Source organism: Suricata suricatta, chromosome 3, assembly GCF_006229205.1.
Source record: "Suricata suricatta isolate VVHF042 chromosome 3, meerkat_22Aug2017_6uvM2_HiC, whole genome shotgun sequence".
Lineage (NCBI taxonomy): Eukaryota > Metazoa > Chordata > Mammalia > Carnivora > Herpestidae > Suricata > Suricata suricatta.
The window spans coordinates 128,328,865-128,334,924 of NC_043702.1; positions in this window are offsets into that span (position 1 = coordinate 128,328,865).

Consider the following 6,060-nt stretch of genomic DNA (forward strand, 5'->3'; position numbering starts at 1 on the left):
AACTATGTTAAGTAGAAAACTGAGTCTCACCTTTCCCACCCCTAATTCCATTCTCTTTGGGTAAAACCACTGTGATAGTTTGTTCCCATAGCTTTCCAGGCTGATTTCTATGTATGTACCAACCAAGAAAAGGAAATGGAACTCTAGTGGCCATAGGTCTTTTCAACTTGCTTGGGTTTTCTTCCATACTGGTTTATATAGGGCTATCTTTTCATTGTAAGGATGTAATATAATTGCATTTACCCACTCCCATATTGATGGGCATTTAGCATTTCTGTTTTTGCTATTACAGACAATATTTAATGAGCAGTCCCATATGTCTCCTTGAACTTCGTTACAACATTTTTGTAGGATGAGGACCTATATGTGAAACTGCTGGGTCAAAGTGTATGTATGTGAAAATTTTTCCTTGCTTTCGGTACAATGTCCAATGAAGAGGTACGTTCATTTTATACTCCCACTATCAATGTATGAAAGAGCCTATTGCCCACATCTTGGCTAAATCTGAATATTATAGATCTCATGGATTGGTCAGTCTTTGAGACAAAACAATCTTGTTTAGTCTTTATCAGTAAGGATGGACCTATTTTCATAGGTTTTATTAGCTATTTTAACTTTTTCTTTTGTGGCCATTTCAGTTTTAAACACGTATTGGTTGGACATGTAGAGATTTGGACATGTAGAGGATGGAATGTCCCCATATAGATGTCATGGAGGCAATTAGAAGTCGAGTGAGAATTCCCAGTGGAGCAGTGATCCCTGAAATCGTAAGACTACCTAAGTCCCCTGTCATAGAAGAGAATACAGGCCCATAGAAAACTTGGAGATAGAAAAGGGAAAAAGGGGAAATGAGAGAAACTGAGCTGTAGCAGTTTAGCAGCTACAGATATGGAAGTAGAATCAAGATTGTGCCATCATGCTAACTGGTTAAGGGATTCTGGATAAATCTTGAATCTCTGAGGTTCAGTTTCCTCATTCATAAGATAAAAAAGTTGGATGACTCTTCAATTATGAAATGCATTGTTTCTATAATTTTACCGCAAGAGATGAGACAATTTCAGGGGAGGAGTCAACAAAGCCTGTGGGATTTGGCAGTTAAGGTGGTCATTGAAAATAATTGTAACGTTAGAGCCTGTGGATGACTTCTGCAGCTGCTCCTTTTGTGAAATTCTAAACATTGAAAAAAGTTTTTTATATGGAAATCATTTCAAATTTATAGACACTTACAAGGAACACCCAAACACCCTATTTATTATGTTTTCTCTTCGCTCTCAATGTATTTCTCAGCAGGCACACCTCCTAGTCTTTCACTCCTAAATACTGCAGCATTTAGGGACATAACCACAGTATAGTTACCCACTTGAGTAATTTTAACATTGATACTTTTATCTAATCAATCTACCATCTGTTTGCCAATTAACCCAGTAATGTGCTTTATAGAATTTCTTCCCCCTCCAGTAAAGGGTCCAGTCTCATATTTCATATTGCATTTACTTGTCATGGCTCTTCAGCTGGGTATGTTCACAGCCTTGGTCTTTTATGGCACTGACATCTTTGAAGAATATGACCACCAAGCGCCTCCCCTGCCCCAATTAAAAAACAAACAAACAAAAAAAACCCAGAAAATTCTTCATTTGAGATGTATTTCTTTATTAGATTCCTCATTAGACTTTCTCATTTCCTCGTTCAGTGCTGTGTCCTCTGGGAACCACATCTCAAGGCAAACAATGCTCATTTGTCCCTCATTCATAATGTTAACTTTGATTACCTGGTCAAGATTTTGTCCAATTTATCTGGTGTATAATTAGTGTTTTTCCTTCCTTGCAACTAATATAGGAAGACCTGTAAGATGATGCAAATGTCCTGTTCCTCATCAAAATTTCTCCGTACATTTAGCATCCATTGATGGTTTTTGTCTTACCCAATGTTCACCACAATGATTGCAAAATAATGATTGTCTAACTCCAGCACACCCTTCACACTTACCTGTTAGCATTCAACATTCCACCATAAACAAGAGCATTCCCTTCTTCTCCATTTATTTTATCCATTTTTTACCAGTATGGATTTATGAATTCCTAGGGTTTTTGTATTCCAACCCTATTTTGAATGCAGGCTATATAGGCAGTTACTGTGATGAATATTATCAACAGAGATCCTCACTTTCTATTAAGTATGAAGAGCAATGCCTAAATTTATACAAAGATTGTAGAACACAATAATAATTCACATATCTGATAAACTCATATATCCAAAATATTAAGGGAATTAGGAAGGTAGGCAAATGGCCTTTACATTGAGTAAATGCCCCCAAATATCTGAGTCATTTTAGCATATTCTGAGGTTCTTTCCTCTTATTTCATATATCCATTAAAAATATTGGTTGGTTGGTTTCTCAGGCTAATGTGGTAAGACAATTCAAAGGGAGGTGTGTGAATATATATATGTATATATATATATGGTGCTGTGGGAAAGCTCCTGCAACAAGGAGGAATGGTGGAAAGATCAATCATGAGCACCATCCAGATCAATTAGACCCCGAGGAATTCAGGAACATAGTAGGCCATGATTATTTATTGTAGGGTGAAGGATACTAAGTACTTCTAAGCTCCTAGGGACATCTTGGTATTATTGCTTTTGATTATAAAATACCTCTGGGTCATTAGGAATAGGTTAAACTATACTATGTTTCATTAGTTTAAGGCAGAGAAACTGGTGCTATTTCAGAAAAGAAAATCAATACGCGTGGTTTAAATTAAATTATTTCTAGCGCTTTAAGAAGAAAACCTATGCTATCTAGAATATCTAGTTACATTCAATCCCTCATTGTCCCCTTTTTTTATCCTGTCAGATAAATGAGGCATTACTGACATTGTCTTTAAATATTGAAAATTATTTCATGCGAAATTGTATTTAAGTACTAGCAGGTCCCCAGAGCTGTCCCAGAGAAACCTTAATCGTCATTGTTAATACTTCTTTGCTGATCCATTTCCTGCATAGAGCTGCCCATGTGAGAAACAGCTCAATCTTAAATTAGGCCTTATGCCTTTTGACACTTGGTGCTCAGATTTGAATGGACTGTTGATTATCTTTGTTCTTGGTATCTTAATATCTGTGGCATGTCTCACTTGATTGGGAATTGGGGGAGGCTCTCCTTGTACCTTGGTGTCAGATTTCTGGAGAATACGTGTCTATCTCTTCAACGTCCTCCCCATATATCCTTTCCTTAAAGTGAATTTTGGGTATGTCACTTTGCCTATATTTTAAATCAGAATGTTGCAAACACAATCAATAAAAATTTCAGAAACAAAAATTTTTCAAAATATTTTTTCGAGTATATATATTTGAAATAAGACATCAGTGGTTAAAGAAATAATAGAGGTGTATGTTATTACTAAAATTCTGTTGGTTGTAATAGAATTAGGTGTTATTGAAATAATAAACTTTCCTTTTTTGTTGTTTATTTTTTGAGGGGGGGGAGGGGCAGAGATAGAGGGAGACAGAATCTAAAGCAGGCTCCAGACTCAGCTGTCAGCACAGAGCCCGACCCAGGTCTCAAACCCACAAGCTGTAATATCATGACCTGGGCTGAAGTCGGACGCTTAACCAACTGAGCTGCCCGGGTGCCTCTGAAATAATAAACTTTCTAACTTTGATTTTGTTTTGACAGCAATAATGAGATAAGTTGTTTGTTGATTTGTTTCTTGCTGTGGAGGTCTCTTGTCTTTGAAACTGCTTGTTCTATATCTAAATTAGTTCTTTGGCTTACCCCTTGGAAATAATTTTGATGGATAGTAACAGAACTGTTACATAATGGTGATTCCTCTGAAATGATTTTAAACATATTGAATTCTTATTGATTTCTATTTTATAGAATGACATCATTTTTATACATTAGTCCTCTTTGTAATACGAAGACTTTGCATACTTCTTGTCTTCTGGCAAAAGCAAATGAAATACATAACGCAACTCACAGAATTTAACTGTGATAAAAGAGGCTGTGGTAAAGGAAATTTGCTCCTGGTCCTCTTGTTAAGTATAAAAAGCCATTGCTCATTTGCATATCAATAAACGGAAGGGGACTTTCTAAAATAATTCCCAAGCTATGACAAAAGACACAGAATAAACTTTTTGTGTTTTTATTTGCAAATTCTTAATCTTACCAATTTCAGAAATTTGAACTCAACACAATTCTAAAGGTTAATGAAACTATTATTTTAAAGGTTATCAATATGAGAAACAGATTTTGAGTAATTATTCCAAACTCATAAATTCAGTACATATAAGAATTTAGTATATCCATGGCCTACCTTCATGAGTCACATGCCTTTTTCTCTCCAAAGTCCAAATGAAAAAAAACTTCACTGCTTTTACAGTAAACTGTGAAAATTATTGGCAGATATAGGAACACAGGCTCATTTGTTTTTATGAAACCCTAATTCAAGTTTAAAGTAATTGCAAAACATTAATACAAAATAGAATTCCCTGTTGTTTCTTGGTTTCCTATTTCTTAAAAGCAGTGATAATATATATCTATGCATATATGTATAATTGTTGTATGTATTATTGTTGGCACACAGCCAACCACCTTTTCCTTAATCTCTTACTAACACTTTAAAACGAATAAACATTTACCTAACTTGATAACTACAAGGGTTTTTCCTCCAAGTGCTAATTCTGTTTGCCAGTTGTTTCTTTGGGACTTGAAGCAATTAGCATCTATGGGAAAACTTCCTGTATACATAATACTCCCCCCCCTTTTTACCAATAGTCTGTTTTCTTTTTTCTAAATCTATTCTCACTTGAAAGTTGTTTTTTCCCCCTACTTTTGGTTTCTCTACTTCTCCTGGTGATTTCATCATGATTCAAGACTTCCTCTGAAAGTAAAATGCAATAAAAGTGAAAAACCATAAACTTTGTCTATCCTTATTTATTTATTTTTAACTTAACCTTTGGGGAGGAATGGAGGGAAGGATTTAAAGAAGTGACCTTATTTGAGGGAAGGGAGTTGAAGGGGCATTCTAGCTTCCCTAAGAATAAAGGGCTATGATACCAGGCGGTCAAAGGAGGAAATAATTAGCATTCTTCAATATACAAGATTAATCAGTTCTGCTTGGTAGTTATAAAAGGGAGGAAAGAAACCAAATGGGAACAATTTTGGTCCTTTCATGTTTTATACCCAGTGCTAGTTAGTACACAGTATTCCTTCCACATTCTACTGGATATTGCCTGAAGAGCTGCAGATCATCAAATAATCATCCATTTCCAAATGGTCTAATGATGGCATATATAAAGGTGGCTCCCTTAAAACCTTCCATTTATAGTCACCCTGCATCAAATGGTTCTAATTTTAAGTAGGCCACCCCATACAGTGCACCCTCTGAAACAACATGCTTCCGCCGTTTACAACGAATCCATTCCTTTTTCATTCACAGAAAATATTTGATATTTCAGAATCTTGTTCGTGCACTGACGTGAAAATACTTTTCACCTGGAACTCATCAGAGACACCCCCCCCCGCCCGCCCCGAATGCCAAATTTCTGTTATTTGCTTATTAAGCCATGGCAGTCCTCAGCATAACACTTACAAAGGCCTACTTCTAACACTTCCCGAATCTTAATATGTGAGAGTATTGATCACCATAATTTATGATCCTATGGCAGTGGGGCGGCTCTTCACATATGGAGCCCCCTCACTTGTTCGCAGCGACTAGTTCTAAAAAACACCGCTAGTGCGGGCAGAATATTTCATCTGGGACCAAGTGTTTCCAGACTTTGTTCTCCGGCCTTAAAGGTGAGGTGCCGTCGCTGAAAGCGACAGACACCAGGGTGGAGTTCACCGAGGTGGGCCCTGGGCGGGGAGGAGGTGGCCGGCGCCCCACCTGTCAGCCCTCCAACCCTTCCCCGCCCCTCCGTTGGGCCCGTAGCGGCCCCTCCCTCCCGCGGGGGCGGGGGCTGCGGCAAGCGGAGCGCGCCGCGGCCACCGGTCCCCGGCAGCAGTTGGGCGCGCGCGGCTAAGACCCCGCCGGTCGCGGCCCTGGGGGCACGCGCGAGCGCACT